This window comes from Stomoxys calcitrans, chromosome 2 (assembly GCF_963082655.1).
Source record: "Stomoxys calcitrans chromosome 2, idStoCalc2.1, whole genome shotgun sequence".
NCBI lineage: Eukaryota > Metazoa > Arthropoda > Insecta > Diptera > Muscidae > Stomoxys > Stomoxys calcitrans.
In genome coordinates, this window is record NC_081553.1 from 195,175,751 (window position 1) to 195,203,147 (window position 27,397).

The 27,397-nt window shown below is 41.9% G+C and overlaps 1 protein-coding gene across 1 annotated transcript in view; it reads right to left on the bottom strand.

Moving 5' to 3' along the window:
* Window positions 1-27,397, bottom strand: part of LOC106086560 (heparan-sulfate 6-O-sulfotransferase 2) — a 425,451-nt gene that overhangs the window by 376,745 nt on the left and 21,309 nt on the right. The window lies entirely within an intron of this gene.

Consider the following 27,397-nt stretch of genomic DNA (forward strand, 5'->3'; position numbering starts at 1 on the left):
GATCTGACTTGCACTGGATAGGGCTAAAATAAAACATATATACCGAAAAAGGAAGATCTTTTTCCTCCTAATAATAGTTGTATCTTTGAGAACTGTGTAGACAGCCTTGGCACTGTGTTTCGCTCAGCTGACGAGTCTACAATGGACCTGCAATGCTTACCACTGACCGGTTAGTTTTCTTGTATGTAGTCATACAAGAGTGAATTGGATCTATACAGAGAATCCTGAAACAAGTACATGAGCAAAGTGAAATTATCCAAGAGGACCTCAAGCGTCTGTAAATGCAAGTCGATAGAGGGAGTGAATGAGTCCTCCAGGTTTCCAGGGTGATTTCTAAGGATCCAAGAGCACCCCAAGCGTCTGTAATTGTGAGTCGATAGAGGGAGTGAATGAGTCCTCCAGGTTCCCAGGGTGCTTTCTAAAGATCTGAAACTTATTGGGAGTATTCTTAGGGATAACGGAACCTGGACGATGTCTAGCTTTGAGTCGAGCTGCTGGCTGCTACGCTCTTTCCAGAGTTCTCAAAGAAGCTGGTGGGTCGATGTTGATGGGTCGGTGTCGGCGTTCCTCTGATACAATACAAGGGCAAGACAATGTCTGTGATTGAGGACATGATAACAGAGGTGAGGATAGTTCGGGCGGTGAATTCTCCTTGGGGTGACTGGATTACTCCTTGGCGTGACTGGATTACGTATCGACTAGTTTGCTGGAATTTCCAATGATTTTTATTCCGAAGGCGCGGTAACCGAGCCATTTCCTGCCCAAAGATGGCAAAAGTGCAATTGACGGGAAAAATGGCACAAAAATCCAATTTTTGCACATCCCCCATAAATTGACCCCAGGAAGCCGAAAATGAAGTCAGGTTTTTGGGCTTGGGCTTTCCCCCTCATCAAGTGGTAGTGTATGGAATTAGGTAATATGATGCTCAAATAAAAATTTTGTGTAGAATACGAATAAGGTGAGAAGGTCACAAACATCAATCCAGAGATTTTGAACCCCTTTTGAAAAATTAAAAAAAGGTGCATATGTGAAAAACATGTACTGCTATCTTTGGCGTTACCTAGGAATTACTTCGTGGAGGTGATTTCGCTCGATTTTATTGAAAAATCAAACTATTTTTTGAAAATAAAACCGCAGCCGAAATTTTTTTGAAAGTAGAGCCACAGACGAATATTTCTTTCAAAAATTGGCTCGATTTTTTTTTCAAAAAAAAAATATGGCTCCAAAATTAAAAGAGCAAATATTTTATTTTTGTTGCAATTTTCCCCGCAAACTGCACTTCAGCATAGGGACCCTTCACTGGTATGAAGCTATCAGCTTATTTACATTAAGGGTCGGTCTCTTGAAAAGAGCTTTTCTTGATGTAGTTGGCTACATCGAGAGGAATTTTGGTGTGGGTGACTCAACTTTGACGACCCTTTTGGACATAGATTGATTTTTGACCAGAAACATAACTGGAGAAGGAATGTCAATGAAAGGGTCAAAAGGGTACTAAGAGCGATCTACTCCTTTCGCAACTCTATGGCTTTGGCTAGAGATGGTTTACGGCAGTTGTACGGCCGATTCTAACCTACGGATGTTTGGTGTGGCTTTGTGACTGGGACAACTCTACCTTTCGCAGGATGATTGAGAAAGTACAGGGTACTGCAGCTATGCTGATTTCTGTCCATGCAAAGAGGAGAGGAATATCCAAATTTAGCGTTGCTATGTACAAATAAATTCATTAAGTCGCCCAAAATATGATCAAAACAGTTGTTTTCTTGCAATGAAACAAAGAGAAATATCTGACGCCTTCAATGTCACCCTGTAATATAAAGCAAACCGTAAATTTCGCTTATGATATGTCAATGCACTTCTTATGGCAACGAAAATTTTGTTTTAAATGCATGCCGACCTTAATGTATTTAATTGTATATATTAATGCTTCATTTTGATAACTGCGTACTTTATCAACAAATAGAAGTAGCAGAACCAAATGAATGTATCGTTTTTTTTTTGTCACCCTGTGTTTGTTAATGAAAAATTTCCCAGAGAATACAGATTTCTCAAGCGACATCTGTATGTCGTAAAATGGTTGTTGCCACTACTACGCTAGAGTATAATGATCAAAGACAGTACGATCCAAGTTACAAGATGCATAATGCTGCATAATGTTTCCAAAACAATTTTATTTTCGCCCCGATCTATACCGTTTCGTTGAATTTTTCATAGCCAGCACAATTGGAGGGGGGTATACTAATTAAGTCACTCTACTGATCAAGTCAGACGAGGCCAATACTGAGCGCAAGTAGGAGAAATTTCAGTATGCCCATACTTATGCAGAATAGTTGCAGCAAGCTTAGCCTGTGTTGGGAAAGTGGAAAAGACGACAAGGCGTTCAAGTATTTCCTATGTCAATGGCCGTCTTTAGAGGGCAGAAGATTCCGCTAATTGGGAGTAGATGCGTTAGCAGACCTGAACCGAACTCAGAGAAGCATAGAATGGAAAACATACAGACTTTTCGAGGTTATTTTTTGCACCCTTCACCAACGTGTGGGGGTATTCTTACCACGTCATTCCCTTTGTAACATCCATAGAGTATACATGTATGCAAATTCTTGATCTTCATGACATTTTAAATTGATCTGCCCATGTCCGTCCGCGCGTGCGTCTCTCTGTTGAAATCACAATACAGTCTTAAATATAGAGATATTGAGCTGAAACTTTGCGCAGATTCTTTTTTTGTCCATAAGCAGGTTCAGTTAGAAGATGGGCTATATCGGACTATATCTTGATATAGCCCCCATTTAGACCGATCCGCCACATTTATTATCCGATTTTGCTGAAATTTGGGACAGTGAGTTGTATTAGACCCTTCGATATCCTTCTTCAATTTGGCCCAGATCGGTACAGATTTGGGTATAGCTGCCATATAGACCGATCCGCCGAATTAGGGTCTTTGGCCCATAAAAGCCACATTTATTATCCGATTTTACTGAAATTTGGGACAGCGAGTTGTGCTGGGTCCTTCGACAAGATCGGTCCAGATTTGGATATAGCTGCCATATAGACCGATCTCTCGATTTAAGGTTTTGGGCCCATAAAAGACGCATTTATTGTCCGATGTCGCCGAAATTTCGGACAGTGAGTTGTGTTAGGTCCCTCGACATTATTCTTCAATTTGGCCCAGATTGGTCCAGATTTGGATATAGCTGCCTCATAGACCGATCCGCCGTTTTAAGGTATTAGGTCCATAAAAGCCACATTTTTTATCCGATTTTACTGAAATTTGGGACAGCGAGTTGTGCTGGGTCCTTCGACATATTTCTTCAATTTGGCCAAGATCGGTTGAAAGTTGGGTATAGTTGCCATATAGACCGATTCGCCATTTTAGGGTCTTAGGCCCATAAAAGTAACATTTATCATCCGATTTTACAGAAATTTGGGGCAGCGAGTTGTGCTAGGTTCTTCGACATATTTCTTCAATTTGGCCCAGATCGGTTCAGATTTGGATATATCTGCCATATAGACCGATCTCTCGATTTAAGGATTTGGGCCCAAAAAAGGCAAATTTATTGTCCAAATTCGCGGAAATTTGGGACAGTGAGTTACGTTACGTCCCTCGACATCCTTCTTCAATTTGTTCCAGATCGGTCAAGATTGGTATATAGCTGCCTTATAGACCGATCCGCCGTTTTAGGGTCTTTGGCCCATAAAAGCCACATTTATTATCCGATTTAACTGAAATTTGGAACAGCGAGTTGCGTTAGGTCCCTCGACATCCTTCTTAAATTTTGCACAGATTGGTTTAGATTTGGATATAGCTGCCACATAGGCCGACCTCTCGATTTAAGGTTTTGGGCCCATAAAAGGCGCATTTATTGTCCGATGTCGCCGAAATTTGGGACAGTCAGTTGCGTTAGGTCCCTCGACATCTTTCTTAAATTTTGCCCAGTTTGGTCTATATTTGTATATAACTGGCACATAGGCCGATCTTTCAATTTAAGGTTTTGGGCCCATAAAAGGCGCATTTATTATCCGATGTCGCCGAAATTTGGGAGAGGGAGTTGTGTTAGGCTCTTCGCCATCCTTCTCCAGTTTGGCCCAGATCGGTTCAGATTTGAATATAGCTGCCATATAGACCGATCTCTCGATTTAAGGTTTTGGGGCCGTAAAAGGCGCATTTATTGCCCAATGTCGACGAAATTTGGGAGAGGGAGTTGTGTTAGGCCCTTCGACATCCTTCTCCAATTTGGCCCAGATCGGTTCAGAATTGGATATAGCTGCTATATAGACAAAATCTCTCGATTTAAGGTTCTGGGCCCATAAAAGGCGCATTTATTGTTCGATGTCGCAGAAATTTGGGACAGTGAGATGTGTTAGGCCTTTCGACATCCTTCTTTAATTTTTTTTCACCTGATTTGAGAGAAATTTTGTGATATAGGCTACCTTAAGTACCAAATTCAAATACAAACTCAGTAAATAAGGGTAAATTTTTAGCGGAATCCATGGTGGTGGTTACCCATGATTCGACCTGGCCGAACTTAACACGTTTTTCCTTGTTACGCCCTCTAGAGGTCGCTTTTCCCTGTTTCGCTTGTTACGCCCTCTAGAGGGCGTAATTATTCGATCTTATCCGATTTGCCTGAAATTTCGCACAGTTACTGTTTCTATGACCTCTAATATACGTACCAAATGTGGCCTTCATATAAACCGATCTCCAGATTTGACTTCCTGAGCCTCTAGAAACCTCATTTTTCATCCGATTTGGCTGAAATTTGGAACGAGAACTTGAGTTTTGACTTCTAACATTCATGCTAAATATTATCCGGTTCGGTCTCAGAACAGATATAGCCCCCATATAAACCAATCCTCGATTTGACTTCCTGACCCCTAGAAGCCTCAATTTTCATCCAATTTGGCTAAAATTTAGAACAAGGACTACTAAAACCTATCTTATGACTTAGAACATCAATGTCAAGTTTTATACGAATCGGTTAACACAGTGATATAGGCTCCCTTAAGTATCGAATCCTGATATGACTTCTTGAAGCTAAAATAATTCAAATACAAACTCAGTAAATAAGGGTACATTTTTTGCCGAATCCCATGATTCGACCCGGCCGAACTTAGCACGTTTTTCCTTGTTACGCCCTACAGAGGTCGCTTTAACCTGTTTCGCTTGTTACGCCCTCTAGAGGGTGTAATTCTTATCCGATTTGGCTGAAATTTCGCACAATTACTGTTTCTATGACCTCTAATATACGTGCCATATGTGGCACCCATATAATCCGATCTCCAGATTTGACTTCCTGAGCCCCTAGAAGCCTCATTTTTCATCCGAGTTGGCTGAAATTTAGAACGAGGACTTGAGTTTTGACTTCTTAAATCCATTCTAAATATGATCCGAATCGGTCTCTGAACAGATATAGCCCCCATATAAACCGATCCCCCAATTGACTAGAAGCCTCAATTTTCATTTTATATGGGTGAAATTTGAAACAAAGACTCGAGTTATGACTTCCCACATCCATTTCAAGTGTGATCTGAATCGGTCTATAAACAGATATAGCCCCCTTATTAACCGATACCTGATTTGACTTCTTCAGCCCATAGAAGTCTCAATTTTCATCCAATTTGGTTGAAATTTGAAACACAGACGTAAGACTTCCCACATCCATGCCAAGTATGAACCGAATCGGCCTATAAACAGATAAACTTCGTACAGTTACTGTTTCTATGACCTCTAATATACGCGCCAAATGTGGCCCCCATATAAACTGATCCCCCGATTTGACTTCCTGAGCCCTCAGCAGCCTCTTTTTTCATCCGATTTGGCTGAAATTTGGAATAATGACTTGAGTTATGACTTCCAACATCCATGCCAAGTACGATCCGAATCGGTCTATAAACAGATATAGCCAAATGTGCCAATGTGGCCCCCATATAAACCGATCCCCAGATTTGGCTTCCTGAGCCCCTAGAAGCCTTATTTTTCATCCGATTTGGCTGAAATTTGGATTGAGGACTTGAGTTTTGACTTCTAACATCCATTCTAGATATAATCCGAATCGGTCTCTGAACAGATATAGCCCCCATATAAACCGATCCTCAGATTTGACTTCTTGAGCCCCTAGAAGCCTCAATTTTCATCCAATTTGGCTAAAATTTGGAACAAGGACTACTAAAACCTATCTCATGACTTAGAACATCAGTGCCAAGTTTTATACGAATCGGCTTAAACAGTGATATAGGCTCCCTTAAGTATTGAATCCTGATATGACTTCTTGAGGCCAAAATAAATCAAATACAAACTCAGTATATAAGGGTAAATTTTTAGCGGAATCCATGGTGGTGGTTACCCATGATTCGACCCGGCCGAACTTAGCACAATTTTCCTTGTTACGCCCTATAGAGGTCGCTTTAACCTGTTTTGCTTGTTACGCCCTCTAGAGCGCGTAATTATTATCCGATTTGACTGAAATTTCGTACAGTTACTGTTTCTAGGACCTCTAATGTACGTTCCAAATGTGGCCCCCATATAAACCAATCTCCAGATTTGACTTCCTGAGCCCGTAGAAGCCTAATTTTTCATCCGATTTGGCTGAAATTTAGAACGAGGACTTGAGTTTTGACTTCTAACATCCATGCTAACTATGAGCCGATTCGGTCTCTGAACAGATATAGCTCCCATATATGCCGATCCCCGATTTGACTTCTTGAGCCCCTAGAAGCCTCAGACGTGAGTTATGACTTCCCACATCCATGCTAAGTATGATCCGAATCGGTCTATAACCAGATATATCGCCCATATAAACTGATCCCCCGATTTGACTTCCTGAGCCCCTAGAAGCCTCATTTTTCATCCGATTTGACTGAAATTTGGAATAATGACTTGAGTTATGACTTCCCACATCCATGCCAAGTACGATCCGAATCGGTCTATAAACAGATATAGCCCCCATATAAACCGATCCTCAGATTTGACTTTTTGAGTCCCTAGAAGCCTCAATTTTCATCCAATTTGGCTAAAATTTGGAACAGGACTTCGCCCTCTAGAGGGCGTAATTCTTATACGATTTGACTGAAATTTCGTACAGTTACTGTCTCTATGACCTCTAATGTACGTGCCAAATGTGGCCTGAATCTGTTCAAAATCTGATATAACTCCCATATCAACCAATATTCCGGTTGTATTTCTTAAACTCCTATAGGGCGCAACTTTTATCCGATTTGGCTGCAATTTTTCACAATGACTCCTCCTATGGTCTCCAACATCCAGACCAAGTATGGCCCATGTCGGTTCATAACCTGTTATACATAGCTATGCTTATCCATTAGGCTTTTATACCATGGTTGAGGATATAAAAGATTCGCCCCTGCCCGAACTTAGCCCGCTTTTACTTATCTTTCCTTAGTTTCATTTTTCATTAGTTGATTAGTTAAGAATTCCTTTATGTACTATTGACAAATTTTGCTGACTTGCCTAATTCCATTGCCACTCTGTGACGTCTTCACTGGAAGCCCTTAGTGTATATGATATGCAATGTTTAAGTGGCATTAAGGTTTCCTTTTTTTTGCTATTTTACCGCATAAGGAAACCCCCTGCAGATGTTTATGGTTATGAATGACCCTCATTACCCTAGGCCTGCCCTTTCTTGTTTGTCTTGTTCATAATTGAGCAAACGTATAAAGCCACATCCACTTAATTAATACATTAATTTTGGCCCAGCCAACTGTTTTCCATGTAACACTTATGTGTATGGGGAGCTATAGGATGGAACCGTTCCATTGACCTCCTCAATGCATGAATGGTTGGTTGGAAGGGGCAAGTGGGGGTCCATGAACTAGAACAATATGAGTGGTATATGAAGAAAATCTATATCCATAAGTCCGACCGTCCGCAATGTGTTAACTGGCCAAAATTGAAGTCAACTTGAACTATACTTGGGCAAGGATGTGAAAGGACTTATGACGGTGAATTGCTCTGGAACGGAATTTAGCACCTTGTACAACTACACGACTATTTGTGATACAAATAGCAATTGCATTGTCTAACAGGTCCCGAGTTATAGGCCCCATCATTGGCAGGTTTCACCTGGGACATCTGTTGTCAACTGGCTCAGCTAAGATTTCATATTTGACATGAATACTAAAGGGGGTCCTTAAGTCAAATGTTTTCCTAATTATAGGCTATAAGCAAAACCGATTGGTATTTATTCCTTGTTTTGATGTTTTGTAAGGATTCATCAAACTCATTGTTGGCCAGCCTCAACATTGTTGTCCTTTCTTCCGTATTTTTCCATTTCATACAAATAAAAAAAAAATCATTCTTTTGTTAAAAAACAAATATTGAAATACCAAATGTTTCAATCACCATTGATGGGAAAAATCGAAAACATTACACAATACAAAGAAAGAAAGAAAAAAAAACACCAAAATTCAAATATTTGTGGACATAAAATTTGCGCATAATAACAAATCCTTTGGCATGCGAAGCAAAGGAAACATGTAACCAGAGCATGTTCCTTTTGTATCTGTGTCACCGCAATTGGGAGTAAAAATACATTGACAAAGTACATAAGGCTAAGTGTAGGTTGTGTGTTTTCGTGGGAGAGTACAACAATTCACTTGTGTGAAAAGCTGCTTGTTTTCCAAAAAATACATTTACAATCAGAAAAGAACAAAACTAAAACTATGACACACACACACACACACACTCAGCCACACACACACATGTTCCAATACTTTAGCAACACTTTGTGGCTTTGCTGTCTGTTTCTAAATAAATTCCAGAAAATGTTACATCTTTTAAAAATTTTCCTACACACACTTTACATATGGGTGTCTGCATGTATGTGTGTGTGTGTGTGCTTGTGAATGTATGTTTTGGAATTTTTGGTGTTTTTATTATAGTTTAATTTATGTATGGCTGCTTGTATTTGTTTTCACAAAGGATATTGAAACATGAATGTATGAATATTGGAGTAGATTGAAAAAAGGAAAAAAGTTTTCGAAATAACCAAAACATTGGAAATGCTGTCGAAATTTGAAGTTCAGAGATTTTAGGTTAGGTTGAAAAGGGGGTGAAAAGGGGGTACAGCCCATGTCGCAATGGAAATGCACCTAAGCTAGCAATCAGCTTCTTGTGCGCTCTAAATAATAAAAAAATCTAAGTGAAAAATTTCGTATTGCTTCCAAATCCTTATCGTTATTTACTCTATGCCCCTTTCATGGCTCAAATCTGGCGAAAGACAGCTTTGACTTAAAGAATTTTACAATGTCTTATCACCACATGGCCTAGGTTAGGTTAGGTTTAAGTGGCAGCCTGTCATCAGACTCACTTAGACGTTTCCGTTCATTGTGATAACACAGGAACAGAAGAAGGAAGATGCCTTCTAGTTCCTACCGTTGAACCATCCATATCGCTTTAAAAAGTCCAATAACTTCCGATTGTTCACTTCTGCTAAATCAGACAGGTTCTCAAAGAAAGAGAACCTAATGTGGAACTCCTTCTGACTGGCAGTGCGGGACACACACAGAAGGTGTTCTATAGACTCTTCTTCCTCGATGTCCTTACAGCTTCTGCAAAAGTCATTGCTGGCAACCCTGTCAACATGTTTTCCGATTAGACAGTGACCTGTTATGACGGACACAATGACTGAGACGTCTGTTCTAGCCAATGACAGCAAAGCAGTAGACCTCTTCAATTCTAGATTAGGCCACATAGTTTTGGAATGCTCACAGTCCCCTCTTTGTGACCATCTATCATTCGTTGTCCTTCGGGCTTGGTCCTGAAAACTTAGCTTACATGTCGCTAGAGGCATACCCACAGATTCCAGTATTCCTGGAATATGTAGGGTATATCCTTTGGGAAAGGGTACTAAAACTACTCCTTCCCTTGGGAATGGGTCCTAAAACTACCCTTTCCTTTGGGAAAGTGTACTAAAACAAAATTTTTCCTTTGGAAAGGGTACGAAACCAACCCTTTTCTTTTGAAAAGGGCACTAAAACTACCCTTCCCCCTAGTAAAAGGCACTAAAACTACCAATTCCCTCTGAAAAGGCTGTTACTTAACACCCCTTAAACAACCCTTTCCTATGGAAAAGGGAACAAAAACTACCCTTTCCTTTGATCAAGGGTAATAAAACTAACATTTTCTTTGAGAAAAGGTACAAAAACTACCCTTTCCTTTGGGATAGGGTACTAAAACTACCCTTTCCGTTGGGAAAGGGTACCAAAACTTACCTTTTTTTGGGAAAGAGTACTAAAACTGTCGTTTCCTTTGGGATCATGAGAAAATGAGGCTACTACTGAGAGGATGTAGGTAGGGGGCAGTGTGACTATCGGTAGCATTATGGCCCTCATATGACTAAGGGCACAAATATGCAGTATAGCTGTGGCAAGGAACAGCGTGCTTAGGACATGTGGTGACGAGACATTGAAGCATTCTTTAGGGCATTTGAGATCTGTGGATCCTAAAAGATGGGTCAGCAGATGAACACCTCAAGGAGGTGTACTGTCTCCTCTACTTTGGAATATAGCCATTAACAATATATTATTGTCTCTGGACGAAAAAAGCGTAAAAGTGGTCGCGTATAGTGATGACGTGGCAATTGCGGTTAGTGGAAGTTTCCCAGCACTCTAAGAGATCCCATATCTACGTGCAACAGCAAAGTGGGCTACCGAAAGTGGTCTAGGTATAAATCCGTGCAAGATAAAAGTAGTTCTTTTCGGCAGAAGATACAAGTTGCCTACAGTGGAACCTGTCTCCTTGGGTGGAGAGAATATTCCATTTAAAGAAAGCGCAAAATACCTGGGTATTTTGCTGGACAGGAAATTGAACTTCAAATCTAACATTTTGGGAAGGGCAAGAAAGGCCACTTTTGCTCCATACACCTGCAATAGCATTTATTGACAAAAGTCGGAAGTTTTGACCGCGTGTCATGTATTGGGCATATACTGCAGTTGTCAGACCTATAATGCTATATGGTGTTGTGGTCTGCTGGATGATGCTTCAAAAGTCCAACTACTGCTCAATACTTAACCGAATCCAAAGGATGGCTTTTTTGTGCATCACAGCCGCATTGAGGACGACACCATCTGATGTACTGAATTTAATGCTACATCTAATGCCCCCGGACATTGTGGCTACCCTAATTGCAGCGATCACTGCCTTGAGGTTAAGGGAGCCTTCTCATTGGATATGTGGCGGCTACGGACACTGTGTTATTCTTGATACAATAACCGATGTTCCAGGCAGTGTGGATTACACCCCACCTGAGCCGCTTTTTGATAAAAATTACTGTTGCACTATTCCTTATAGAACCAATTGGAACTACGATATCATTGGTAACAGAAGTTACATAGACTTCTATGCGGTTGGTTCCAAACTAAACGACCAAGTTGGCATTGGGGTGTACTCTTTAGATCTAGAACTGGTCATTTCGAAAAGGTTACCCGACCACTGCAGTGTGTATCAAGCAGAGATCCTTGCATTTAAGAAAGTGGTGGAATGGGTAAGATATAATGTCATAAGGACGATTGGCATGAATATCTTCTCAGGCAACCATTAAATCCCTGGAGAACGTATTTCTGAAACAGAAACCACCCTCGACTGTCGCAGATCCCTCAACGAGATGGCTGAACAGTTCAAAATTCACCTGTTCTGGGTGCCGGGCCACAGAGATATCCCAGGGAATTGTAAAGCGGATGAGCTTGCGAGTTTTAGTACCCTTTCCCAAACGAAAGGGTTCGAAAGGAAAGAGTAGTTTTAGTACTCTTTCATAAAGGAAGAGGTAGCTTTAGTACCCTTTCTTAACGAATAGAGTAGTTTTAGTTTTAGTTTAGGAAAGGGTAGATTACAAACCCTTTCTCTGAGGAAAGTGTTTTTATACCCTCCACCATAAGATGGGGGGTATACTAATTTCGTCATTCTGTTTGTAACTACTCGAAATATTCGCCTGAGACCCCATAAAGTATATATATTATTGATCGTCGTGACATTTTATGTCGATCTAGCCATGTCCGTCCGTCTGTCCGTCCGTCCGTCCGTCTGTGTCGAAAGCACGCTAACTTCCGAAGGAGTAAAGCTAGCCGCTTGAAATATTGCACAAATACTTTTTATTATTGTAGGTCGGTTGGTATTGTAAATGGGCCATATCGGTCCATGTTTTGATATAGCTGCCATATAAACCGATCTTGGGTCTTGACTTCTTGAGCCTCTAGAGTGCGCAATTCTTATCCGATTGGAATGAAATTTTGCACGACCTGTTTTGTTATGATATCCAACAACTGCGCCAAGTATAGTTCAAATCGGTCCATAACCTGATATAGCTGCCATATAAACTGATCTTGGGTTTTGACTTCTTGAGCCTCTAGCGTGCGCAATTCTTGTCCGATCAGAATGAAATTTTGCACGACGTGCTTTGTTATTATATCCAACCACTGTGCCAAGTATGGTTCAAATCGGTCCATAACCTGATATAGCTGCCATATAAACCGATCTTGGGTCTTGATTTCTTGAGCCTCTAGAGTGCGCAATTCTTATCCGATTGAAATGAAATTTTGCACGACGTGTTTTGTTATTATATCCAACAACTGTGCCAAGTATGGTTCAAATCGGTCCATAACCTGATATAGCTGCCATATAAACCGATCTTGGGTCTTGACTTCTTGAGCCTCTAGAGGGCGCAATTCCTATCCGAATTGGCTGAAATTTTGCATGACGTATTTTATTTTTACTTTCAACCACTATGTCAAGTCGGTTCATAACCTGATATAGCTGCCATATAAACCGATCTTGGGTCTTGACTTCTTGAGCCTCTAGAGGGCGCAATTCTTATCCGAATGGAATGAATTTTTGCACGAAGTATTTCGTTATGATATCCAACAACTGTGCCAAGTATGGTTTAAATCGGTCCATAACCTGATATAGCTGCCATATAAACCGATCTTGGGTCTTGACTTCTTGAGCCTATAGAGGGCGCAATTCTTATCCGAATGGAAGGAATTTTTGCACGAAGTATTTCATTATGATATCCAACAACTGTGCCAAGTATGGTTTAAATCGGTCCATAATCTGATATAGCTGCCATATAAACCGATCTTGGGTCTTGACTTCTTGAGCCTCTAGAGGGCAGAATTCTTATCCGATTTGAATGAATTTTTGCACGAAGTATTTCGTTGTGATATCCAACAACTGTGTCAAATAAGGTTCAAATCGGTTCATAACCTGATATAGCTGCCATACAAACCGATCTGGGATCTTGACTTCTTGACCCCTAGAGGTCGCAATTATTATCCGATATGCCTGAAATTTTGTACGACGGATCCTCTCATGACCATCAACAAACGTGTTTATTATGGTCTGAATCGGTCTATAGCCCGATACAGATCCCATATAAATCGTTCTCTCTATTTTACTTCGTGAGCCCCAATGGGCGCAATTCTTATACGAATTGGCTGAAATTTTACACAGGTCTCCAACATATAATTTAATTGTGGTCCGAACCGGACCATATCTTGATATCGTTTTAATAGCAGAGCAACTCTTTTCTTATATCCTTTTTTTGCCTAAGAAGAGATGCCGGGAAAAGAACTCGACAAATGCGATCCATGGTGGAGGGTATATAAGATTCGGCCCGGCCGAACTTAGCACGCTTTTACTTGTTGTTTTTTCAAACCCTTTCCCAAAGAAAGCGTAGTTTTAGTACCCATTCACAAAAGAAAGGGTTGTTTTAGTACCCCTTTCCCAAAGGAAAGGGTAGTTAAAGTACCCCTTTTCCAAATGAAAGGGTAGTTATAGTACCCTTTCCAAAAAGAATGGGTAATTTTAGTAACTTTTCCTTAACGAAAGGGAAGCTAAAGTACCCTTGTCAGAAGGAAAGGGTAGTTTGAGTACCATTTCCCAAAGCAAAAGGTAATTTAATTACCCTTTCTTAAAGAAAAGGTAGTTTAGTTACCCTTTCCCAAAGAAAAGGGTAGTAACCTTTCCCAAAGGAAAGGGTAGTATTAGTACCCTTCTCCAAAGGAAAGGGTAGTTTAAGTACGCTTTTGCAAACGAAAGGGAGGTTTAAGTATCATTTCCCAACGGAAAGCTAAGTTTTAGTACCCTTTCCCAAAGCAACGGTAAGTTTTAGTAAATTTTCCCAAAGAAAAAGGAAGGGTAGTTTTTGTACCCTTTACCAAGGGAAAGGGTAGGTTTCGTACCCTTTCCCAAATGCATAGCTAGTTTTAGAAGCATTTCCTAAAGGAATGGGTAGTTTTAGTACCATTTCCTAAAGGAAAGGGTAAGGGTAACATACACTTTCCTAGAGGAAAGGGTTTTTCCAAACCTTTTCCCATAGAAAAGGGTACTTTTCAAAGGAAAGTGTAGGTTAAGTAACCTTTCTTAAAGGAAAATGTAGTTTTAGTAAGCTTTCCCAAAAGAAGGGAAAGTTTTAGTACCCTATCCCAAAATAAAGGGTAGTTTTGGTACCCTTTCTCAAAGGAAAGGGTAGTTTTGCAACCCTTTCCCAGAAGAAGGGATAGTTTTAGCACCCTTTCTCAAAGGAAAGGGTAGTTTTAGTACCCTTTCCCAAAGGAAAGGATTGCTTTAGTACCCTTTCCCAAAGGAAAGCGTTGTTTTAGTAACCCTTACTCAAAGGAAAGGGTTATTTAAGTAGCCTTTCCCAAACGAAAGGGTAGGTCTACTTAACTTAGTACAGGGGGTGGTCATTGCATAGTCGCTGGCAAGCTGTGAATTTGTAAATCGATGCCAAATTGCAAGAATTTTCTAGCCTACCGTCGACTGGAGAAGGACATACGAATTGCTTGCTTTAGATAAGCGGTCACTGAGCATTATGCCTGGAACTGTAACCGGGCATTGTGCGATAGGCCATATGGCGGCACAAATGGGATTATTGCAGATGACGATGAGGGGTAGATCATCGAACACTGGCCTCGTTCATGTCTGGATCTAAAGGGTACAGACTTCCACCAAGATCTAATCTAGGGACACACAGCTTCCTACTTTTTCATCAGCATATCTTGCTCTCTAGCATATCACAATGGGACAAATTGGTTTCCGAGTGTAATCACCTTTATGAGGGGCTACTCATACCACTTAAACTTGCTTTCCTAAATGTTTTCACGATACTGAAATCCTTTAGGGGAGATTTTTTTTTTTTAATCAACCAACACGCTGGGGATCTCCCTGCAGTGCATTGCGTTGGAGAGCATAGTTATGGATAGGAGGGGGGAAAGAGGGAGTAGTGTTTATTGAATTTCTGGATGTCGTAAGTAGCGGGAAAAAACATCCGTCGGAAGTCGATTCCACATACGAACCGTCCTTGCGAAAAAAGAATTCTCTCGGTAATGCATGGTTCGATCAGCTGACCCAATCGATTACAAACTGGTGAACGCTTCTATAAAATCTTGTATTTCTGACAAACAACCTTAAGTCAGGAATCAGAAGACTGATTTCCGAAGAACACACACCGTGGAAGAATCGATAGAACAGCGCCACACAACCCACGATGTTCCAGGGAAACAATAGAGTTGGATACCCTACCATCTCTTATCAACACCAACGCCTGCCTCTGGACACGGTCAAGCAGCTCAAAGGATGATTTTGGGGCTCCCGCCCATATATGCAAGTTATATTCGATCATCGGCCTGATATTCGTAGTGAAGATATTAAGAACATCAGCGGGAGTGAAATATTTTGTACACCGTTTAAGAAAGCCCAATCAATTGAATGCTTCTTTCGACACTTGGAATACATGTTTTGACCAACGGACATCATATTGAATCTTCATGACCAGAATATTAAGAGCCTTTGACTGCTTGAAATCTACACCGTCGATAGTTTGAGGGACAACAAGCAGTGCTGCGTTTTGCGTCCATTAAAATCTACTCTGTTCATTCGACCCCACTCAGAAATGACCAGCAAATCATGGCAGAGTGTTACGTCCATAATCTACCTCCTGCCTTCAATCTCTCGAAGACTCGGCCTATGGTCGAAGGAAAATTAATGATAGAGGTTGCCATGTCATCCGCGAACAAGTAGATCGGATTCGAAGTCAGACCCAGTAAATCGTCAATGAAGTTATGAAACAGAGAGAGAGAAAGGACAGAGCCTTGTGGTACTCCTGCGGTCAATTTATCTTTGTCAGGTGAGAACCCATTTACAACTACTCTTAAAGTGCGATCTCTGAGAAAACTCGATATAAATCGAGCGAAGTTATTACCGACACCAAAAGCGACTAGCTTTGAAAGGAGTGCCAGACCCTATCAAATACCTTGGAGATATCCAGAGCCACGACCTTATCCTCACCGAACTGGTGAATAGAGCGACGTTCAGACAGGAATGCCATCAGGTCACCCGTGGAGCGATTTCTGCGGAACCCATATTGTCGGTCGCTAAGAAAACCATTGCACTCTAAGTATCTCACAAGATGGTAATTGAACATGTTCTCCATAACCTTGGAAAGCGCCGAGCCTCGGTTGCCTCACCCTTCTTGGGGATAGGTTGCACGTACGCAATCTTCCAACGCGCCGGGAAAACAACCGCACGGTAAGCAAGGTTGAAAAGATTGCTTAAAGGACGAGCGAGCGTCGAAGACCACATGCATAAAACAAGTGACGATATGCTATCCGGGCCCGGGGATTTATTTTCGTCGAGATCAGCAAGAACCCTTTAGACTCCACGTGTTCGAAAATATATCTGAGGCTTCGAACTAGATACGTCTTCAAAAACGGAGAGTGGTTAATCGCTTTCCGGCAGGGAAGAATTTAACCAGGCATGCAGGAACCTTCAATTTAACCTAAATTATTTTGGTTGGAATAAATAACTCCATTCCAATTAAGATTTCCTTCTCTATCATTTCGGCTGCCGCATCTAAGTCACAATCGAGAAAGCAAAGCTTCCAATTGAAATTGCGGAAGAAATCATTGAGCTCAGCCCAACGATCTTTGTCGAACATAAAAACTGTTGCAAATTGCGAATTCGCCTATGAACTTTCCATTAAGGAACAGGGGGCAAACTTCTCACATATCAGTGAGTGCTATCCGGTTTAAGATGGCAGATTTATTTCAACTAAATTTGTTTCCCATCTAACTATGCGGCATCCTGCAGTGCCCCACAAATGTCGCCAGCATTAAAAGGCCACCGCTGAAAATTTTTGTGATAATCTCGCCAGGATTCAAGCCCAAGCGTTAAGCGTCATAGTCGGACATGCTAACCTCTGCGCAGCGGGGACATCCCATTGTTAATTGGCAGATTGTTAACCACCCTAATACATCATTGCCATAAAATTTCTTACAATACGAATGTCTAAATGTATATTCATAAATTTTTTCTCCATTTAAAGTTTGTCTGTCGAGGTTATTTGGAAACCAATACAAGGTTTTGGTTCCCCATAAATATGTGGAAAATGTTCAAATGTATGCGCGACACATAAAATATGTGTACAAGTACATGAACTTATGCGGGTGTGTGTGTGTGTGTGTGTGAGAATGGATATTTGTGCGTCGTTTCCTGGTTTTTTGTTGCTTTGTTTAATAGCCCAAGTTTCAATTGAAGTTTTTCCAAGTTTCTTTTATTACTTGTCTTTTGTTGTTATTGTTGTTTATGTTCAAAGTTATGTATGTATGTGTAGGCGTAAGTTAGTTGTGGGTGTACAACTATGTATGCGTGTGTATGCATAGGCATATAATTGCATTTCTTATTGTCTGGAAAAAAAGTCGTTTACCAAAACACTGGTAGTTTCCGTTTCTTGTTCCTGTTCCACAACGACTTGTTACGCAACTCTCTTCAAATATTTGATCTTTGTATGCAAGTTTATGCAGGAAAAAGAAGAAAGTTCTTAGGAGTGTTTCCGCTTGAAGAGAGGATTTCGTAAGGTTTTGGGCCCTCGGAACAAAATTCTGGACAAAGTTTTGAAACAATTTATAAAGTACTTAGAGAATACAAATAATTATTTTGCCAGCCTGGAAGTCATAACGGAACACCATGTGCAAAATTTCAGCCAAATCGGATGAAAATTAAGCTTTGTAAAGACTCAAGAAGTCAAATCGGGAGATCGGCTTATATGGGAGCTATGTTAGATTATAGACCGATTTGAACCGTACTTGGCACAATTGTTGGAAGTCATAACGGAACACTATGTGCAAAGTTTCAGCCAAATCGGATGAAAATTGAGCCTTGTAAAGACTCAAGAAGTCAAATCGGGAGATCGCTTTATATGGAAGCTATATCAGATTATAGAGCGATTTGGACTGTACTTAGCACAGTTGTAGGAAGTCATAACGGAACAGTATGTGCAAAATTTCAGCCAAATCGGATGAAAATTGAGCCTTGAAAAGACTCAAGAAGTCAGAAGAAGAAGAAGATCGGTTTATATGGGAGCTATGTCAGGTTATAGACCGATTTGTATCGTATTTGGCACAGTTGTTAGAAGTCATAACAGAACCATATATGCAAAATTTCAGCCAATCGGAAATTGCGGCTTCCAGGGGCTCAAGAAGCCAAATCGGGAGATCGGTTTATATGGGAGCTGTGCCAGGTTATAGACCGATTTGGATCGTACTTGGCACAGTTGTTGGAAGTCATAACAGAACCCTATATGCAAAATTTCAGCCAAATCGGATGAAAATTGAGCCTTGTAAAGACTCAAGAAGTCAAATCGGGAGATCGGTTTATATGGGAGCTATGTCAGGTTATAGACCGATTTGGATCGTACTTGGCACAGTTGTTGGAAGTCATAACAGAACACTATGTGCAAAGTTTTAGCCAAATCGGATGAAAATTAAGGCTTCCAGGGGCTCAAGAAGGAAATCGGGAGATCGGTTTGTATGGGAGCTATATCAGGTTATAGACCGATTTGGATCGTACTTGGTACAGTTGTTGGAAGTCATAACGGAACACTATGTGCAAAGTTTCAGCCAAATTGGACAAAAATTGCGGCTTCCAGGGGCTCATGAAGCCAAATCGGGAGATCGGTTTATATGGGAGCTATATCCAAATCTGAACCGATATGACCTATTTACAATCCCCAATGACCTACATCGATATTAAATATCTGTACGAAATTTCACGGGGCTAGCTTTACGCGTTTGACCGCTATCGTGATTTCGATAGACGGACGGACGGACATGGCTAGATCGACTCAGGATGTCGAGACGATCAAGAATGTATATATGGGGTGCTAGATCAATAATTCAATGTGTTACAAACGGAATGACTAGATTAGTATACCCCCATCCTACGGTGGTGGCTATAAAAATCAACATTTTAAGATTTCTTCCATGTAGCTCTATAACTGCTTCAATTTCATAAATGTTTCCTAAGAAATTTTAAGGAAATTCTTGCCAATTGAAATTCATGGAGGTTTCCTTTCTGTCTCTGCAATTATGTGCCTTATGTTGGCAATTAATTTTCTTATACCCAACGAAGCGAATAGCTTTGTGGCACCACCCAATCCATGAATAGCAAATAAATTGTTTTGCATTAAACCAAAGCATTCTCTCTCAGATCCTGTGAGAACATAAGGGATAACTTACAAAGAACGAGAAAAAAAACTCAAAATATGAGGCTGCATTTTCCTACAATCCTTAGCTTTGCCGTTGTTTATTGTCATAGTTAGCAAGTAGTCTACAGGGGGGGAGGGATTTGTTACAACAACAAAAGTCAATCTTTCAAGCTTTGGTGACAGGAAAAAAAAGGAGAGATAGTATATAAATGCATACACTCAAGGAATACTATGGGGGGAATTTATTTACTTGAAAACATGGATACATACATATAGGGTGCCTCACGAATAACTTGAATTTTTGAGATACAGGAGTTCAGACTCCCGTCCTTGCACGTGGTCACTCTGCGACTGCCGAAGGAGGCGAAGTACCTAGGCATAGTCCTCCATTCGAAATTGCCCTGGAAGAGGAACACCAAGGAAAGAAGCCGTAAGGCACTGTGCGCTGAGGGAGCTCCGCATGCTGAAGGAGGATGGTTGCGGCCACAGTTCGATTCTGGGTTTTATGGATACGAAGGGTAGACTGAGGAGGATCTTCGACTACCTGGCACCAGTGCCTACTAGAGTGAGGGCATTCGCGATTCGATTTCCAAAGAGGGACGAATGGAGGGCGGATGGTGTACTTGAGGAGGATGAGACCTCGATCTACACACATGGCTCCAAGATGTAGCAGAGACTGGATTGGGAGTCTACTCTGATGCACTCAGTATGTCTCTGAGACTGCCAGACGAATGCACGGTCTTTCAGGCAGAGGTCTGTGCCATTGCAGTGCCCGAGGTCTGTGCCATTGCAGTGGACGCAAGAGAAATTCTGGTAAGGGGCTTACCGACCTCGAAACTCAGGACGTATGGCGGTGCTCAAGGCCTTGCGGTCGAGGATGATGAGGTCTAGATGTGACGCTGACATGGGTTCCTGGGCATGAGGGGATTCCAGGAAATGAGAGGGCGGACGAGTGCGCCAGGAGGGGTTCGTCTGAGCCGGGCGGACCAGTCATCGGTCTTGGCTATGTGGCATTTGTCGAGCTACTGAACACATTAGATGGGATGGCCAGGGCGGCGTCGGTGGCGAGGTGGGACTCATAACCGGATATTGTGCCATAGGCCGCATGTGGAAACCGCACAATGACTTCGGTAGGAGTTGCCTCGATGAGGATGAGAAGGAGACTATTTAGCACTTGCTGTGTTCCTGTCCGGGTCTGCAGAAACGTAGGCTGTCCTTTCTGGGTAGCCGTTTCTTCTGTGATCTGGGTGCACTTGCAAACGTACCTCTGGTATAACTTCTGAGGTTAGTTGAGGGAACAGGATGGTTCCGATGGCGGGTGGCACAAGCTCCGGCGTAGGTAGATCCTCCATCGACCGGAGGAGGACGATGGAGTTGCTGGCGTTCGATAAAAGGTCGATGAGTACTTTGACAGCGGTCATAACCGGATACTGTGCCATAGGCCGCATGGCGGCGCGCATGGGTATACCGTACAATGACTTCGGTAGGAGTTGCCTTAATGAGAATGAGAAGGAGACTATTGAGCACTTGCTGTGTTCCTGTTCGGGTCTGCAGAGACGTAGTCTCTCCTTTCTGGGGAGCCGTTTCTTCTGTGATCTGGGTGTACTTGCAAATGTACCTCCGGTAAGTCTCCTGAGGTTTGTTGAGGGAACAGGAGGGTTCCGATGGCGGGTGGCACAAGTTCCGGCGTAGGTAGATCCTCCATCGACCGGAGGATGACGATGGAGTTGCTGGCGCATGGGTATACCGTACAATGACTTCGGTAGGAGTTGCCTTAATGAGAATGAGAAGGAGACTATTGAGCACTTGCTGTGTTCCTGTTCGGGTCTGCAGAGACGTAGTCTCTCCTTTCTGGGGAGCCGTTTCTTCTGTGATCTGGGTGCACTTGCAAATGTACCTCCGGTAAGTCTCCTGAGGTTTGTTGAGGGAACAGGAGGATTCCGATGGCGGGTGGCACAAGCTCCGGCGTAGGTAGATTCGTGCTTGCGTGGGGAAGGGCGGTGCTTCACCCCCTGCTTGGGTTCGCCACTCCTCCTGTCTTTTTCTTTTATTCTTGTATAACCTCTAGTACGAGGTTTCACATTTTCTTTTTGTTTCTCAATGGGCCAAACTAGCCTCCGTGTGAACTCACCTTTGGTGGGCAACCCATTCAACCTAACCTAATCCCCATCCACAATGTAGTTCAGCGAGCCATTTTATCAATTAATCATTATCATCATTCCCTTTAACTCAGCCATTTATCTTGACGCAGTTCTACTACTTGCCGCTATCAAAGTCGGTGAATAACTCGTCCTTACCTTTTACGACAACTTATGATAGAGCTCGGGGGAGGCATCCTTTATGCTTTAATCTTGGATATCCGGCTTTCAGGATTGTTTTGTTCTGATTAGAAAATAATTAACCTACCATCTTGCTCAGGCCCTGATGAAAAACTGGCCGATAACATGAACCCTAAGGTATCCGCTTAATGGGAGGTATGTCAGGATATTTTTGGTTACAGCTCACCATCGAACTTAAAAAAGTCTCCATACCTAGTTGTCAAGAATTCAGAATCAAGCCTGATTCAGTGTGGGTTATGAGTTTAAAAATACCATTCGCCAAATTACCTCCCAATATGAAAGCAAACCTTTGCCGATGAGTGTGTTTCAAGTCGTCTTGGACAAGTGAGGTTGTGTTTTCCTTAACAAAAAAAGTCATATTGTACATCTCTTTTGATTATTCATTGGCTTAACCAAGTCATCGAGGACTAAGAATACAATAAAATATGGCAGGCATGACAGAGTGGGTCATACTCAAGCATGTATTGTGTCACAACAGTCCTTAGAGTCCTTTCACTCTTTTGTCTTTGCGTCGAGTCGAGTCGAGTTGAGTTGAGTTCAATGTGACTTGGCCCAGCCAGGGCCTCTTTCTTTATTATTTTGATGTTTGCCATTTGGCATGTGAAGACAATAAAGACGCCAGCCATTGGCGGCGCCAGTATGTGTGAGAGGGGGGGGAAAAGCAGGCACCACTTACAGCCGCTATTCGAGGTGGTGATGATGATGAGACTGATGAGACTAGTAATGGCATTGACTATCCCAGATTATGGTAATGTAAAGTTGGTCTGGTGTCATTGTATGCTTATGTGGTTGTTTGTTGTTGTTGGTATTGCTCTGCCCTCTAGGAAAGGAATTTGAAGGATTTTTGCAAACCAACGCATAATCCTCCAAAAAAGGGGATAACATAAAAAGCCACCAACACTTTTACAATGTTTGTGGTGCTAGTAATAGGACATTAGCTGGTGGCTCATGTATGTGGTATGTGTGCATGTGGACTGCTATGGCAAAGTATTACAGCCAGCCTTGCAGTATGTCTGCCCGACTGTCCGCCCAATTGTCTGTTTGTGCATGGATTAAGCAGTTGCTGGTTGGTTTCGACTGCGAATTTATGTTTTTGATTCGCATACTAAAAATGTGATGATACGCGCAAGGATTAGCCATCTGATAGTTGATGACATCATTTTCGCATGACAATTGTAGGAGGAAAATTAATTTGAATAAGACATCTTTATAGGAGGAAAAATCATGGTAATAAATTTGGACAATTAAGGGATGGAAGAACGATAATTACTTTTGCAGGGTGGAACATTTTAGAGGAGATTTAAAGATTTTAGACCTTCTTTTTTTTATAAAAACACTCATAGAGAGATTTTTGTAGAATATTTTGATAACCAATCACAATCATTTCATTTCTATAAAATTTGGAATGGAGAGCTGCATTACTTAGTAGTTTTAGTACCCTTTCCCTTGGGGAAGGGTAGTTGCAGTACCCTTTCCCTCGGGGAAGGGTAGTTGTAGTACGCTTTCCTTTGGAGAAGGATATAAATAAGAAGGAGGAGTATAAGTAACCTTTCCTTTTAGGAAGCGTAGTGTAAATACATTTTCTATTGGGGAACGGTAATTTAAATACACTTTCTCTTGAGGAAGGCTATCTTAAGCACCCCTTCTCTTAAGGAAATGTGGTTAGAGTACACCTTCTCTTAAGGAATTTTAGTTTAAGTACTCCTTTTCTTGGGAAAGCGTAGTATTAGCACCCCTTCTACTGGGAAAGGGTAGTTTAAGTACCCTCTCTTTAGGGGAAGGGGAGTGTGAGCGCCCTTTGTTTAGGTGAAGGGTAGTTCAAGAATCCTCTCTCTTGGGAAAGAGAAGTTAATGTACCCTTTCTTTTGGGGAAGTGTAGTGTATGCACCCTTTCTCTGGGGAAGGGTAGTTCAGTACCCTTCTCTTGGAAAAGGGTAGTTTAAGTACCTTTTTCTTGGATAAGGGTAGTTTAAGTACTATTTCTCTTGCGAAAGGATAGTTTAAACACCCCTTCCCTTGGATAAGGGTAGTGCAAAGGTTGATTAGATTCCCTTTTGAAAGGGTAGAAAAAGTACCATCTCCCTTGGGGAAAGGTAGTTGTAATACCCTTTCAATTGGAATATCCTTTCAATCGGGGTACCCTTTTCCTTGGGGAAGGTTAGCTTTAAACTTTTCCCTTGGGGAGGGGTGGTTGAAATACCCTTTCTTTTGGAAAAGGGTAGTTTTAAACCCTTTCCCTTGGGGAGGGGTGGTTGAAATACCCTTTTGCTTGGGAAAGGGTAGTTGCAACACCGTTTCCCTTGGCGAAGGGCATATGTAACACCCATTCGCTTGAGAAACGAAATTTGTAATACCCTTTCCCTTGGGGAAGGGTATATGTAATACCCTTTCCCTTGGGGAAGGGTATATGTGATACCCTTTCCCTTGGGGTAGGGCATATGTAACACCCTTTCCCTTGGGGAAGGGTATATGTAGTACCCTTTCCCTTGGGAAGGGTATATGTAATATCCATTCGCTTGAGAAACGGAATTTGTAATACCCTTTCCCTTGGGGAAGGGTATATGTAATACCCTTTCCCTTGGGGAAGGGTATATGTAATACCTTTTCCCTTAGGGAAGGGTATATGTAACACCCTTTCCCTTGGGGAAGGGTACATGTAATACCCTTTCCCTTGGGGAAGGGTATATGTAATACCCTTTCCCTTGGGGAAGGGTATATGTAATACCCTTTCCCTTGGGGAGGGGTGGTTGAAACATTCTTTCTTTTGGAAAAGGGTAGTTTTAAACCCTTTCCCTTGGGGAGGGGTGGTTGAAATACCCTTTTGCTTGGGAAAGGGTAGTTGCAACACCGTTTCCCTTGGGGAAGGGCATATGTAACACCCATTCGCTTGAGAAACGGATTTGTAATACCATTTCCCTTGGGGAAGGGTATATGTAATACCTTTTCCCTTGGGGAGGGGTGGTTGAAATACCCTTTCCCTTGGGGAAGGGTATATGTAACACCCTTTCCCTTGGGGAAGGGTATATGTAATACCCTTTCCCTTGGGGAAGGGTATATGTAATACCCTTTCCCTTGGGGAAGGGTATATGTAATACCCTTTCCCTTGGGGAAGGATATATGTAATACCCTTTCCCTTGGGGAAAGGTATATGTAATACCCTTTCCCTTATGAAAGGGTATATTCAATACCCTTCCCTTGGGGAAGGGTGTATGTAATACCCTTTCCCTTGGGGAAGGGTATATGTTATACCCTTTCCCTTGGAGAAGGGTATATGTAACACCCTTTCCCTTGGGGAAGGGTATATGTAATATCCTTTCCCTTGGGGAAGTGTATTTGTAATACCCTTTCCCTTGGGGAAGGGTATATGTAATACCCTTTCCCATGGGGAAGGGTGTATGTAATAGCCTTTCCCTTGGAAAAGGGTATATGTATTGGGTTGTCCAAAAAGTAATTGCGGATTTTTCATATAGTCGGCGTTGACAAATGTTTTCACAGCTTGTGACTCTAAAATTGCATTCTTTCTTCTGTCAGTTATCAGCTGTTACTTTTAGCTTGCTTTAGAAAAAAAGTGTAAAAAAAGTATATTTGATTAAAGTTCATTCTAAGATTTATTAAAAATGCATTTACTTTCTTTTAAAAAATCCGCAGTTACTTTTTGGGCAACCCAATAATACCCTTTCCCTTGGGGAAGGGTATATGTAATATCCTTTCCCTTGGGGAAGGGAATATGTAATACCCTTTCCCTTGGGAAAGGGTATATGTTATACCTTTTCCCTTGGGGAAGGGTATATGTTATACCCTTTCCCTTGGGAAAGGGTATATGTAATACCCTTCCACTTGTAAAGGGTACTTGTTCTTGTAACATCATTTCTATGTGGAGGTAGCGATCCTCGATAAGCTCCATGGTAAGCTCGTTCCAATCCATAGGACCGATCGTCGGAGGGACCTCATAGACATTGGTTATTTAAAGGCACCAATAACTCACCTTGTCATATCGAGTATAATAGGCACTCAGTATTTAAGCAAAGCTGGCGCCACCCGACCTCTTACTGAGAGTCTCCACTCAATATTGCTGATTGTCCGCGACTGCAGTTGCAGCTACTCCGTATATGGAGCATCTCACAATCCGCAGCCAGAGGACGCGCTCGGCAGCTCTTAGCTGATCTTCTTGTTATGACGATGAACATAACATAAATCGAAGCTGAGAGTTCCAACCTGTGTGGTGCTCATAGTCATCCCGTGACGGCAAGGGTATTTGTAATACCCTTTGCCATGGGGAGGGTATTTGTAATACCCTTTCACTTGGGGAAGGGTCTTTGTAATATCCTCTCCTTTGCGGAAGGATAGTTGTTGTAACCGCAGCTGCAACGGCTGGGGAGGAAAACAACACAGACAGGAAACGAGGTACTAATAGGAAGCGATGCGAACTCTCACCACATTTCGCGGGGTAGTACCAACACTAATAAGAGGGGCCAAGCCCTGCTGAGTTCTTGAATACTAATGACCTAATAATACTTAATAATGTTAACATAATACTTAATAATGTTAACACCGCTACCTTTGTTTGTAGGATTTGGGAGGACGTATTAGATGTGACGATATATTCGGAAAATCTAATCGACGAAGTTCTGGTTTAGAGGGTCTCCATGGAACACTCTTTCTATGTCTATCGCTACATTAGGTTTAGAATAGCACGGCCAGCGCCGAATCCGATAAGCTTCCGGAATAAGTTGAAGACGAACTGGACAAAATTCGGAAGGTTACTCAGAAGAAGACTTGGGCAAGATAATTTAGATTGTCCAAGCAAAGAAGACATTGACGAAAATGTCAACAGGATTACAAATGCACTGGTGGGATCCTTCGAAGATAGTTGTCCTCTTCAGGAAAGGAAATCAGCCCAAGAAAACCCCTGGATGACCGGGGAGATTCACAATATTGGGAAAGAGGTCCGCAGACTTTTTAACAGAGCACGTCGTAAAAAAGCGGAAGTTTATTCGGATGTGTATTACACACGGCTCAAGGAATACAATAAGATTACCAGAGCGGAAAAACGTGCCTCCTGGAAGCTTTTCTGCGAACAGGTCGATAGCGTTAATGACGCCGCCAAGATAAAAAATTTTCTCTCAAAAACCCATGTCCAAACTGAAACTTTAGTAGACGATATGGGAGTGAGCCACCTGTTGAGGCTTTTGATGTTGATTGAAGGTATATCATAACGGAATTTACAGTCAAGGAAGCCTTGAGGAGCTTTTAACCATTTAAGTCACCCGGACCTGATGGAATATTTCCGGCGTTATTACAGAAAGAGACAGACTATCTGGAGCACCACCTTGCCAATATTTTCACAGCGTGCCTGGGACTTATATGCAAGTCCCGAAAAGCTTGGCAGGTGGCAAGGGCAAGTTATGCGACACCAAGGGCCTACAGACCTAAAAGCCTTACGTCCTTTCTACTCGAAACCATGGAACGTATTGTGGACACCATGCTGAAGAGTAGGACATCCAGCAAACTGCTCAAATACAAATAACATCCCTTTGTCAAGGGAAGGTCTGTGGAGACTGCCCT